Source organism: Vitis riparia, chromosome 15 (assembly GCF_004353265.1).
Source record: "Vitis riparia cultivar Riparia Gloire de Montpellier isolate 1030 chromosome 15, EGFV_Vit.rip_1.0, whole genome shotgun sequence".
Lineage (NCBI taxonomy): Eukaryota > Viridiplantae > Streptophyta > Magnoliopsida > Vitales > Vitaceae > Vitis > Vitis riparia.
Window position 1 is genome coordinate 7,519,895 of NC_048445.1, and position 15,011 is coordinate 7,534,905.

The 15,011-nt window shown below is 32.7% G+C and overlaps 1 long non-coding RNA gene across 1 annotated transcript; it reads left to right on the plus strand.

Annotated features, from left to right (window-relative positions):
• The first annotated feature begins 756 nt into the window (after window positions 1–756).
• LOC117932683 lies at window positions 757–3,760 on the plus strand. Its single transcript, XR_004654205.1, has 4 exons — window positions 757–898; window positions 2,515–2,610; window positions 2,747–2,843; window positions 3,024–3,760. It is a non-coding gene; the product is annotated as an uncharacterized LOC117932683 (long non-coding RNA).
• Window positions 3,761–15,011: the final 11,251 nt, after the last annotated feature.

Below are 15,011 nucleotides of genomic sequence, written 5' to 3' on the forward strand. Positions count from 1 at the left end.
TATGTGAAATTACTTTTATTGAAAACAATTCAAGTAAAAACACTCCGATACGTATTCTTATATTTGACAGTGATTTTTGAAAATGTCTTTAACATTTATAATATTTGAAAATAAAAACTTTCAAATGTTAAAAATAATATAAATACTTTCTAAAATCATTATTAAACTCACTTTTAAAATACATTTAATATTAATTTTAAAAAACCTTTTTAGACTTTCTAAACACTTGAATAATATATATATATATTTTAAATATTATAAAAGTTAGAAGTGCTTCTTCGAACCAGTCCAACAGGTTATTAATGATGCACCCTTAATGAAAAATTTATTGTCATATTGGAGAAGATAAATTGGAATATTTATTCAATATATTTTTCAAATTCAAATTTATTTTCTATTTTTAAAATTATTTTCATTATATTTATAATTTTAATTAAATAAATTTCATAAAGAAAGGACTAATATGTAAAATTTTAATATTATGAAAACGTCAAATAATTAGAAAAGTCTTTTTGTTTTGAATTATTTATGGATTAATTTTAAAATTTTATAACGATTTTTACTTGACAAAAGAAAAAAAAAGAAACAATAATTCACGCACACAAATTCCAATCAGACGATTAGCACCCGTACTTTAGGCGCGAAACACGAAATTTGAATCCAAAAACCGACCGTTAAAGTATTCATTCCAAGTAAAGCAAGCCCTAAATGACTCTCTGCAGTCTATAGAACACTCTCATCTTCTTGATTGCAATGCTTTCCATTCACAAACCCTAACAACCACTCCCACTCTCCCGCCGTTGATCAGCCTGCTCAGTGCTGAATCTGTTGATAACGTCCTCAAGGAGCATCTTCACCACCCCTCTGGTTTCTTCCTACGTCGGTCCGCTGAAACAGCGTATGATCTTGGAGCTCAAACAACGAAATCCCTTTAAATCCCTTTAGTTTCTAAATCTCGATGGATTAAGAAATGAATCCGAGGTTGAGAGACGAATTCTGATAATTTTTAGAAACCGTTTGGTTGCTGAGAAAACCCTAAAAAGGGAAAGGGAAAATGAAAATTTGAACCCTGAAAAGGAATAAGAATGTAGCTTGAATTTTGTTATAGATTAGAATCTTTTTGTTTAGAACTATTAATTAATGCATCAAAATTTTGAGGCCGGGGGGTAGAAAGCCCCTTATCATGGAATCTTTGTCAATTTTAGATTTTTCGTGACTGGTTGAGCTCTCGTTAATATGAGGATGTTTTCAAATCAGATTGCTTTTGATTTGAATTTGGATGTTTCTTTTCATTCTCCTAATCCAGAATTGTTTGAAGATGGGGTTCTTGGCATTCTCTTTTTTTTTTTTGATAGGCCATTCTTAGTATTCCTTTTTATCAATTTTTTGTGGGAATACCATAAGCGGTGCTTTGTTTTTATTGATATTTTTCTATGTTTCATCCTATGTAGAGCTTGCAGCTATGCCGTTAACTTATTTATATTGAAATTCTGAATGTTACTAATTACTTATTGCCTAAGGTTGTTAAATTCATCAATCAAGTTTCTTGTGAATAGGGCACAACTTGAATTTTTTAATAATAGATATGCCAATTTGGTTTTCAGGCTAATAGTTGGTGCTCCTTATGTTCTGTCTGTATTGAGTGTTATATTTCATCTAGAGAAGATTTTTAGCACTATTATGTTGCTCAGAAGCATGGACAACAACAGAATTTAGCACTACAATCTGTTGGTTGCATTGCTTTGATCCCTATTCTTTATTTTATGTTGTGACTACCAGCCTTTCCTTTCTTGGATGATTGGCTGTGCTTGGTTTTGCTAATGAGAGTAATTAGCCAAATTGCTGATAATATGTTTTGACTATCTTCCCTATTAATTCTGGTAGCTGTATGGTTATTTTGATGTCTGGTTTTCCTTTTTACCAATTTCCTAAAAGTGGAAGAATAAATAAACATTAGGAGAGGCTCTAACGAGAGAAATGTCGTTAATCATCACTCTAATACCATGTTAAATTACCAACTTACTTGAAAACTTAAGCTGTGAGGATATGGACCCACAATGTATAACAAGCTAGCAATCTTTAAGTAAATATAAAGTGTGAAGTGATGCGAAAAGTCCCTTGTTCAAAAATGATGAATCCCTAAATATGTTGTTTTGTACCTTTTCATGGATTGAATTTAGATATGTTTTGCATAAGTTCGTTCATCTTATCCATTTTATGGCTGTTTGGTGTTTGATTGTCTGATATTATTTTTCCTTCCAATAAATTCAGTTACAAAGGTTATTTCTTGTCTTTATCACATATGAGTCCCTGCATTTGTATTATGTCAGGAGATAGCACCCTTGTCCCAAGGTTTCTTAATCTACAATGAATTTTCATTTCTTTATGTTTTCTATGAGTGCTAATTTCTGCTTTTGTTTTATCCTTCAAGTAACCATATTATTCATTCCTGAAATGCTGAGGTGCCCAGATAAAGTAGCAGCAGTTTGTGTGACCATGTATATCTTTTTGTAGGTGTTTTTACTTCCATACTGCAGCTGTAACAAGTTCCGGTTCCAGTACTACTGCTGTTCAGACATCATCATCCCTGGTAGTAGCTCCCACTAGAGGGTCAGTATCATCTTTCTTGAGTTCTAATTTCTGCTTTTGTTTTATCCTTCAAGTAACCATATTGTTCATTCCTGAAATGCTGAGGTACCCTGATAAAGTAGCAGCAATTTGTGTGATCATGTATATCTTTTTGTAGGTGTTCCTACTTCCACTGCTGTAGCTGTAACAAGTTGCGGTTCCAGTACTACTGCTGTTTAGACATCATCACCCCCAGTAGTAGCTCCCAGTAGAGGGTCAGTATCATCTTTCTTGAGTGCTAATTTCTGCTTTTGTTTATCCTTCAAGTAACCATATTGCTCACTCCTGAAATGCTGAGGTACCCAGATAAAGTAGCAGCAGTTTGTGTGATCATGTATATAGCAAGATTAATTACTTTTCAGCTATTGTAAATATTTTTTTCTCTAATATTTCAGAAGATTTATCTGTCATGGTTCACTCAAGGCAGCCACTGGCCCTCATTCCTAAGGCCAGGTTTCGAAAAATATGCTTCAAAACAAGAGCCATGGGATTGAAAAAAATAAATTTATGAACTCTCAACTCTGTGGTGTGGAGGCATGCCTGATTATCTCTGATCGGAAGGGTGATGATGAGCGGCCAATGGAGCCAGTATTCTGGCCTCCAAACCGAAAAGAGGTGAAGTCTGTTATCAACTGATATAAAAGAAATAGCAAGAAGACAACATGACTGAAAACACTGGAAGGCAATAAAAGTACAGAACCAAAGAACTTGTCTGTGGTTCAGCTGAAGGAATTACTGAACAGATGCGATGATAAACTTGAAGCGATGAATTACCAAATGGAAACACTGTTCGTGCAGCAATTTCTAGTGGAAGAACCTGATGAACCAGTGATGGATGAAGAGGAGGATGCAGCAAGAAATTGTTGTTGATTCATGTGGATCCTTCTAAGCTGTGAAGCAAATAATTCAGCTGCTCAAACATGCCTTCATTTTTGTATCTGGTCCTTTGTATTAGAAAGTGCCTCACTGTAGGATGTAAATGTTTGTCTATTTTTAGATTTTCTTGACTGGTTGGGCTTGTTAATAGGAGGATGTTTTCTTTTTCTTTTCCTTTTGCCCTTTATATACTTACTGCAGGCTGGGTTTTGATCCCTTCTTTTATTAGGCCTTTTTCTAAATAATTCTATGTTTGCTGATCAATATATGTACATATACCAAACATCAAGTTAATTCTATGTTTTTTTGTGACTGTTACTCATCAGTTAATGTAAGCACATTCTTTTCTCTATTATTTTCATTGTGATATCATATTATATCCTTTGCTTTAGGTTTTGCTAGATTTTTTATTTCTGCAAAACCACTGACTAGAAATAATATTAAAATATTGTAATACATTACTGCTGTTTTTTTTGCCTCAAAGGTTGCCCAGAGTATCTAGCACATAAACCACATGGTAAGATTAAATTTTCGTATTCATCATTTATTCCGTTTGAAAAATTTTTAGTAACATATCATGGATCTGAGTTAACCTCTCTTTTTCTCAGTGTGTGTCTCTGTTTTCCCCCTATTAGTCTGTTGGACAACCTCAATTGTCAGAACAGTGGTAGCACCTACTTTGAAAATACTATCAGTGACAACTGGAAGAACTGTTGAAGAGGTACCTTAGAATATAGATTTTTTTATAAAGTTGTGCTTATTTTTATCCTTTATATATGCAAACAAATGAAATCCCAGTGTAGAAGCTATGCCTTTGGAGAAAGAAAAGAGTCTGGGCATAATATATGCTTTAAGTATGGCATAGTTATGTGCTTGAGAATGACATATTGCATATTTATCCAAATCTTTGAGCATTATCCTTCAACTTTTACTGGCTTCCCTTGTTCCATTTGTGTATAGGACTATATTACAAAATCACTTTTCAGTTTATTCTTTATTATTTTTACTTCGATTGTTGGTTTCTCTTCCATTGTTACTTTCTCTTCAGAGTTGAACTCAATATTTTCACAAGCTTCGGTTGGCAGGTTTTTCTGTGTAATGATGAGCTCAAGGTCATAGGATGCTTCAAATGAGCCTCCTCATGGGTTTATATAGAGTCCACAAAGCTTCTGGAGACTCCTAGAGCCATCTACACTAAGCCATTGGAGGGAAGAGTGTGGAAGGTTCTAGAGATGCCTAGAGATGTCCACACATCTCTACACTATGGTGGAAGGCATGAGAGGAGTCCAAGGCTTTCTAGAGATTTCTTGTATATTCTTGTACATAAGGTTGTACATAGATTAGTGTAGAGAGTTTTAGAATATTCTTGATTTGTAAGGAACCCTCCCAGGTTCTAGAGAGTTCCATTGGTACCTATAAATAGGTGAGACCCTCATTTGGCCAAGGCACCACCCAAATCACTTCCTAACCAAGCAAGTGAGTCCTCAAAGCACTTGTAAAGGCTTCCTTGAGTAATAAGAGCTTCTATTCTTTAAGAGTTGCCTACTACGCCTTCTTAAGCTTCTGAGTCGTGAGCATCTTAGCCTAGCAAGCTAAGCGTTGGGAGTAATGTTGACTTAGCAAGATCAAGCGTTTTGACTTGTCTAAGTGCCGCATGAGCTTAGGAAACGACTAAGTCCGTGACATCAAGCTGGCCTTCAGTCTAGCTATATTGGTTTTCAATTTTGAATGCCTTACTGAATGCATTTGATAGATATGATTAGAATGATGTGGCTTTATATAAATTAGTTCATTTAATGCTACGAAACCACCCACCCCCCTCTATTGATCAGGAAATCTTTCTTTTAACCCTAGAAATTTTCTTGAACTGTCACTAGAACAGTGCTTCTTGTCTATGTCAGGGAACTTTTAATTTAGTAATGTGTACGACCAAATTGTTAGGATCGGTGGAGATTTTTTCCTTGGCAGTGTGTTTATTAGCAACACTTTTTCATTCTCATCCTGTGGGACAAATTGGCATATTTTCAAGTAAAGGAGCTCAAGTACATACTGGCTCCACTAGGTCTGTCAAAGCAGGGAAAGAAACAGGGGTGTGGTATCTGAAATATTGCTTCTGTTGCCTGTGGCTTCATTCATCTTTCTTCATTTTTTTTTTCTTTCTTTTTTTTTAAATCAGAAACAGACTGATTCTTGTTTGAAGTGCAGATGAATTTTTATCTTTATCCACATTAAGGCTGTTAATTACTTGCAGATTGGAGCAATGATGAGAAATTTTGACTGCGTTTTTAACTAGTTCTGACGGATTTAGGTGAGAATAGGATTAGTGTGGCCTTCAGGAATGTTTTTGTTATTTGTTATGTTTTCCTTTCTTTTTTAAAGCTATAACATTGCATTCTTTTGTCCCTAAATGATTTTTTATTTTTGAAAAATTGAGTGGTTCCCTTGTTATGATTTGTGATCTTCAGAGAATCAATATGAAGTTTACTGCTAGGCTATGATTGTAAGTGTCCATGATGATCTGGATTTGAATCGGATGTAAATTTCAATGCTCAGACATCAATCTCAACTACATTACTTTCTTCTATTGTTGGTTCAGTTCCTTTTGCAGAAATTTTATTTCAGTCGTTACTTCTATTTTCAGGGAGTGTTACTTCCAAAGGGTTCACCGAGTTCATGTATGAGAGAATATCTGTGTTAAGTATGACTGCTTCCATTCAGGATGTTTGCAAAAAAAACCTGTTATCTTGTTTCTTTTGGTATGGTTTTCTGAAAACTATTTTCTCTCTGCTTTGTCCTGTGCATGCTGTTCTACTAGCCTGCATTGAGAGCCAAGATCCTGTAATTCGATCTCCTGGTCCTCAAAATCTTGTTCATCTTTTTGAAGCTGATGTAATTGGTAATCCTGATTGTGTTGTATAATTAAATTCTTATGCTTTGATTTTATTTCTTGCATGCAGCTTAAACTTGAAAGTGTGGTGCCAAATTGGTTGCTTATGACTCAATTTGAAAAACTTTACATTATTTCCAAATTGGTTGCTTATGACTAAATTAAATTTATTGGAAAAGATTAATTTGGTTGGATATTGTGGCTATCCTGTTAGTAGAATTTTTATTGTGATTAATTGTTGCTGTATTAGTAAATATTAATAATAATGATATTAGTTTTTTATTGTGTTTAATTGCTCAAAATAATGACATGGTGCATCCATGATATGACAAATTCGCACAGTAGCCATGAGCAGTCGGGAAAATTTATAGATTTAGTGTAATTAGTTTTCAGCAAACAATGTTAGTGCAATAGTTGGCCCAGAGAACTTTTTGTTTCAGCATTTATGCTAAATCACTAAATACTTTGGAAATTGGTGCAAGCTAAAAACATGAAAATTTTCCTCTTCTGTTTTTTTCCCCCTGGAAAATCTGACATCAATGAATTCATGACCTAGAATGTGCAGCTCCCTGGAAAATCCTGAACAAGAATATTGCACCTATCATTGTAAATATTTACCCTTAGTCTATATGGGAATGCCAACTTCCCTTTTGACTATGCATTCTTTGATGGAGTAAGCAGTTCCGTTAATACCTTGGTTTCAGCTATAAAAGGGGTGGGGCTAGGGGATGTAACCATTTTGGTAGGGATCTGGACTGTTCCACAGATGGGGATAAGAATGCAAATGCTGCTGTCTGTTCAATCCAATTTCTGTTGATATAAGCAAACTTGGAGATAACATTATGGATATTCTCAAATTGGACTGCAGTTGGCTATGGGTCTTCTTGTAATTACTTGGAGAGAGAAGCATAACAGTTCCTGCATCTTCATAACTGAGAAAATAGCTCACATACATTGTCTTCAGTGACATGCATCACTCCCAGTTTTCTTATCTGAATCAAGCTGCCAATCTCTCTTGCTATGCTGCCACCAGCATATACGCCAGTAAGGGTTAGGAGGCTTTTAATTCTTCCCATCCCTTTTGGTATGTCCATTACAAAGGCTTATGCTTTTGAACATTTTGAGGTGTCTTAATCGCAGAAGATTTAGTACCCCAGTTTCCATTGCTGTAAGGTTTTCACATCATCTGATGTCTGAAGTTTGCAGGACTCATAGATTGCCATGTCTCTCACGAAGCTCACTTATACCTGTCTGTTTCAGACATAGATGCCCTAGGTGCACCAGGTCTTCCACTTCATCTGGCAAGTGCTTGATCTTGGAATCTTCCAGATCCAGCTCCCACAAAGTTTTGACCCATAAAGATTTAGCCAATTCCAATTTTCATCGGAAGAATCTGTTTTACCAAACAGTAAGGAAGATCCAGTTTGGACATTATTCAAGATAGGCTCAACTTGCGTCATGTCACAATGGATTGAAACACAGCAAACAGTATGGGGGATGCTAGAATCTGGATGAACTTTTCTTCCTTTATAGTGAAGAGAGACTTCTCTATAATGAGAGGGTGCCACTAACTTGATTCCATTGCCTGGATGATCTACTACTTGAAGCATTCCCATGTTAATTGAATTGTTGAGTTCTCTCATTCTATGTACAGTTTCAGCTAGATAAAAACCTGTGTTTTGCAACTCACGTCTGAAATCATCAATCAACACCATCTGATCAGGCCCATTGCGTGTATCCATCAGAATTATGAATTCGCCAACAGAATAATCCATTTCATTGATTATGTCTTTTAGTTCATGCACCCAACTATGAACAACATCAAATTTTCTGTACTGCCTGATTCTGCAGAGAATGATCCTATCTCCCTGAGTATGCTTATGATCCGCAACACTTCATCTTCAAAACCAGAGAAGCTTTCTGCCTCCTGAAGTTCAGGAAAGCCTCAACCATTTCCTTCAATTCATTCAGAGGACTGGTTCTTCAAAAGAAGAGAGGATCATTGTGCTTAATGTGGTGTTGGAGAAATGTTCCATATACCTGCTGCAGAGAATTTTGCTAGTATACAGAGGCAAATCAGCAGATTGAGACTTACTGGTGTATGGATTGGGTGAAAGTAAGTGCTAGGATTACAAGATCGAGACGCCAATCAGTGAGCTACAAACCTAAAACTAAAATTGCTATTTTATTAAAACTGAACTTCAAAATAATAGCTGCTGCTCTTGTGTTACATTGACGAGTTATCTCAGGTCTGTCTGTCTTAGCATTTTGTATCATCATGCATAATTTCCCTAGATTTTATTTTCATAGGCCATATTTTGAAGTTTTTATTTAGAAAAGTCTTGAGTCCTTGGGTTTGATATTAGGCCAGGAAAGAGTTCAAATTGATAGCTCTGCTAACATTAAGTTTTGCATTTTACATTTGCATCAATGTGCACTGGCAAAAAAGTCATCAATGTTCGACGACCCAATCATGGAAATACAGGAATTGATTGCCTAAGATGATATCACTGCACTCAATATAGCAGCTGCCTTAAAAGTGATTCCTGTGGAGGGAAAACTAAATCAAGGCAAACTGGATAGGTACTTTCTAGCTCATTTATCCAAACTCACACAAACACATGGATTTTTGTCTTCCAAACGATACAGTAGTAGCATTATTTTTGAGCTGATGAGAGTTTCTCAGAGTTTGATAGCTTAGGAATTTTCCAGGCAAAATTCTCTATAGTATATGCTGCTGAAAGTTGTCAATTTTTGTAGTCACAGTTTGGGATACATCTAAAACTTGGGATTTAAATAATGTTCCCATAGAAGAAAAGGTTTTTTAACTTTACTTCTATTTCCATTGCTAGAATTCTAATACCATTCTTTTCAGTCTGAAGAATTTAATTCTTTGGAATAAATCTAAAACTTGGGATTTAATAATTGTAATTTCCATAAATGTTCCTATAGAATAGAAGGTTTTTTTTCATTACTTCCATTTTCATTGCTAGAACACTGACGTTAATTCGTATCAGGCTGAAGAATTTAACTCGCGCATTCAGAAGCTTGCGAGTCAAGGTCCTACTGCAGAGCATGGATCAGTAGGTCCAAAATTCTGGATGAGTTGATCTTTGTTGAAGTCAGTCTCTACCAAGTAGATTTCATATGACAAGAGATACATCTAGGGTGCATGGCACTGCTTCTTTTTCTTTGGAGTGAATGAAGTTCCTTTCCCCAGCAACTATTTTGGAAGTTCTGAGTGAGGATGATGTAGTTCTGGACTTCTGGCGAACCCTTCAAAAAGTTATGGAACATTCTGAAAATTGAAGTTGTTGAAGTTTGTTGAAAGTGGGAAAGGACTCCTTGCATTGAAATGAAAGGAAGGAATACAGTTAACTGATCATCTTAGTCCTATACTATTTCTTGTTTAATTCCCATGTTGATTATCATTTGTATGTTGTCATGTCCAATTTTTCTTGAATAAGATTTTGTGATGACTTCTCCAGCCCAGCCTTAGATTTTTAGCATAGATATAAATACATGCAAATATTTCAATATATTAAGCTTACAGTGTCATGCGAGGTAGTTCTGGTGTTTGGTGTGTGGTTTTCATGGAAGACTTACAGCCAAAATGTTGATAGATTTAGTGATCCGGGATTCCCTTCAATGTCCCACTAGGTGATCCTAAAGATTCATGATCATATAATTTATAGTCATAGTAGTTCTTTCCGTGGAATTTGACGTATGTCCTTTGTGGACAAAAGTATGTCAATTGATCATAATATAAAAGGATTTGAACTCAAGTATTGAGAGGTAATCCTAAAAGGTTGATAGCTAATATCTTGTCGAACTATGAACATTGGTTCACAGGAAACTTGCATGTAATGGATAATAGGTCACAAACCCAAATTTTGCATCTCAGTCTAATATCATAGAATACTAGAGTGTAATGATTTTCTTTAGTGAAATGTTGAGTCAACTTTAAAATTTAATTATGAGAGAGTCAATATTTTCTTATGGGTTCTAACAATCACTCTTTAAGCTCATACTCTTTCGTAGCATTTATTTTAAGAGGGTTTCTTTTAGTACTTAATTATAAATATACAAAAGGGTGTTTTTCTATAAGCATAAGGTTGCATAAGAACTTATGATTAAATAACTTATGGGTTTTCTTTTTAGGCTATTTAGTTAATTCAAGCCCTTTGGACTAATTAATTAAATATGACCCATTGTGCTAGATTAAATATAACCTTATGCTTTTACCAAAACGCCTTTAGCCACACTTATGAACTTAAAACCCAAATCTCTTAAAACAAACATGTTGCCATGAACTAGGAGCTTGATCGAGGACCACTGAGATCCATAAGAAAACACTAGTTCCCTTATAATTCAATTCTAAAGTTGATTTAACATTTCACTATAAAAAATCAATTGCACTTTAATAACTTATGAAATTATAGTGAGGCAGAACTTAAGTCTATGCCTTACTATCCACTACATGCAAACCCCTCTTGAGCTAGCACTCGTGATCTAACAAGATAATGCTATCAACCTATCAAGATTATCTCTCTAATCCTTAAGTTACATATTCACTTATTATGTGACCACATTGATATACTCTAATTCCAATGAGCATGTGTCAAATTCCACTAAAGAAAATGTTATTACCGTAATCTTCTTGATCACATGTCATTTGGGTTACTTAAGGGGACACACTATCTCAATCTTGTAAAATATCATAGTGTCGCTATTGAGAATACATGTTGCTTCTAGCTTCTATTAGTGACCCAATCCATAAGGATATATGACTACATTGGGTCTCTCCCATAGGTTAAAAATCTCTTGTTAATTTTAACACAAACTCAATATCCTTTTAAAGTTGAGAGTTAATGTAGTATAGTAGTTTAATGAATCATAACAACCTGATAATCTTAGGTCATGATTTATCATAGGCCCTGTCCAATATGTAACGGTAGACACTAGTGCACTCACGTTAAGAATCTCATTTTGATGGTTAAGACAAGTCATCTCTTCAATTAGGAGGTAATGCACTACAATCTCTATTGGCTTGCCTAAACCTATAAACCTATTATGAACAACTTATCATTTTGTAAGGAGCCTATGATTTGTATTCTTTATGCAACTCTTAATGCAATGTACAATGTAAATGATATGAGTGTGTATGCTTGGATAACCAATTAATGCAAAATGGATAGAAAAAGAAACAAGAAACATAAATCAATAAATTTATTAATGAATCTCAAACTGTCATATTATGTCGTACTTTCTAAGGCTCTATCCTAACACGTAGGATCTTAGTTGCATTCACCCTTTAATCTATATCCATGGCTTGTTTTCCCAACACTTAGAATTAAGAATCCAAGTGTACAAGATTAAAGTTTGGTTGAAGCTTTAAAAGTTAGTGGAATCCTCAACTGACTTGAAGAGAGAGTGAACATAGGTTGGGTTTGGGTTCGATCACTATAAATTTTAAGTTTGCATTTCTTATCTTTTCTCTTAGTTTATGTCATTGCTAATTTAATTGTATATTGTTGTCAACTTTAGTTTATTGCATTCGTTTGGATAAAAATTGCAACTTTAGACCTCACCTAATTCAATCCCTCTTGGGTGATTAACATATGTGGATTAGCTTAACTTCATAGTAGGTTTTTTTTTTTTTTGCCTCTTCTTTAATTACAAATGATGATTAAGGTTTATTCCATTAAATGATGCAAGTCAAAATTTGAAAATACCATGTTATGATATTAACACAAAGAGGATAGAGTTTTGTATAATAAAATTAGATCTAGACAATTGGGGTTGTAAGAATTTAATTGATTGAGACAAAATATTTTAAATTGATTCACATTCCACAAAAAATATTTTAAACATTTTAAATTATTTTTTCCAAAATTCATCCTTTAGATTATAAATTTATTTGATTTTAGTAATCTTTAAGTTATGTTAAATCATGCATATAATTTTTATGAGAAGAGGTCATACTCATTGAGGAAATGATAAGAATGGAAGATTAATGATAATGGTTGATTATTTATAATTAATTAAATATATAACCACTAAGGAAACATTAATTCAATTGCCTTTGAAAATGCACAAATTGAATGGATACCCTCAAAAGAGGAATAAGTTGAACAATAACATTAAAGAGGTATGTATACACAAAAGTAGAAAAAGATCTTTATTGGTTATACATATGACTGGGAAGACTAATGTTTAAGAATGTCAACATCAAAATAATTGGTTAAAGTGAAAAAAAAAATTGATAAAGGACTAAACTTGTCTATACAAGCATCAAGACTTAAAGTCCAATACTTGCGGATATAAAGCCAAATGGATACGAAGTTGATGCATGAAGATGTAAAAATTGTTTGATACCAATGGATTATTAACCAAAAGTGTAATTGAGATAAAGCAAACGTTATAGCATAACGTTTCATGCACAAACCTTCTATAACTCCTATAATGACTCAATCATATTCCTAACTAACATGATTGATCATTCCCGAAGGACGTGATATAAACTTTATAATGTATATAAATCCATGCTTATCTAAAAATGTTTGAAGGATGAAATATTAGGCATAATTTCACGAATATTATTGTGTATATATTTACTGTTAATATTTTCCTATATTAGAAGATTTCTTATTGTACTCTTTTAGGAGTTTATCTTATTTAGGACTCTGATATATATAAGATAATCAAGGTGAATGAGAAAGATAAAAGTTTTTCTCCCAATTTTCTTTGTTCTCTGCATGAAATGGCATGAATCCAAGTCCATAAATAATTTAAAATGTCTAAAGCAAATAATTCCCTAAATGATTAAGATGCTTTAAACAAATAATTTCTCAAAGAATTAAATTTTTTGAAAAAATGAATGAAAATCTCATATCACATTCTAAGTCAAGTCACAATGATAATATATTTGATCAAATTATGTCCTTGTATGATTAAAGTAAAGGTTTGTAATTGTTACAATCTTATTAGATTTTCTGAAGAATTTATAAGAATGATTAATTATTTAATGAAAGAATTTGAAGTGAAAGATCTTAAAAAACCAAAATTTTGTCTTGGCCTACAAATCAAGTATTTTCAAATGGCATGTTAGTTTATCAGTTGACATATATAGAGAAAGTTTCGACATGCTTCCATATGGACAAATCACACTAACTTAACTACCTTGTGATTGTTTGTTCACTTGAAGTGAATAAAAATATGTTTAATCTTGGATAAGCAAATAAAGAATTATTTAGTACAAAAGTATCATATCTCAATGTGATTAATGCATTGATTTATCTTGCAAATTGTATATGATCAGATGTAGCATTCTCAACCAATTTGCAAGCATGATACAATTATGCATTAGTTTGAATACATTGGAATGAAATCAAACTTGTTCTATGATATCATTATGGAATAACCAACATGAGTTTCTTTTATTCAAAAAAACCAAAATTTTAATTAATTACATATGCATATGTTGGTTATTTTTCAGACATGTGCAAAGTTCAATCTCAAATTGGATATGTACTTACTTATGGTAATACAACAATATTGCATGTGAAGATTACTTAAACCAACAATAGTAGACACTTTTTCAAATCATTCAAAGATACCTTAAGTTCATGAAGCAAATAATGAATGTGCATGATTAAGGTCAATAATTCAACATATTCAGAGATCTTATGGACTATCCTCCATTTATGATAATCTAGTCAAGTTATATGAAAACAATATTTCTTATATTGCACAAATTGAAGGAGAATTTATAAAAGGTAAAATAATACATTTATCTCCTCTAAGTTCTTCTATACTTTTGAGTTCTAAGATAATGGTGAAATTGATGTTCCACAAATTTTGTTGTGTGATAATTTAGCATATCTATTCACAAAAGAGTTATCATCTACTACATTGAAAAAGTTAAGAAATAACAACATTAGTTGTGGAAATTCAGAGATCTACAAAATGTAATATTGAAGAAAACATAATCATGTATGCATATAGAAGAGAATACTATTATGAATTTTTTTTTCCCTCGTACAAGTTTTGTCTCACTGGATTTGATTGATAGGATTTTTAATGAGAAGTTTTAATGGTTAAATCATTTAAAAAATATTGTACTTTTTTTCTTCATTACAATTTTTCCCACTAGGTTTTTCTTAATCAGATTTGGATGAAACCTATTCTTTTGGTCATCAAAGTGATAGTTATAAAAATATGAGAATTTGTGGTATTGTAAGAACTTATAAATGATCTCTATATTAATGTAAATTTCTTCTTGACTATCAATAAAACATAAAATATGATATTAAATTCTTTGCAAGTATTCCAATTTCTTCTTCTAATTTTTTCTTTTAATTATATATATATATATATATATATATATATATATATATATATATATATATATATATATATATATATATATATATATATTAACATAAAAAATTGAGATTTTATGTCATGTCTTAAAAGTTCTTAATAACTAATCACATGACATTATTATCATTATTATTATTTTGAAAATTAATAAAAACTATAAGCAATTATTTAAATGGTAATATCCTATCCCATGTGTTTTATTTAAAAATATTATATATAAAAGTGATATTTAAAA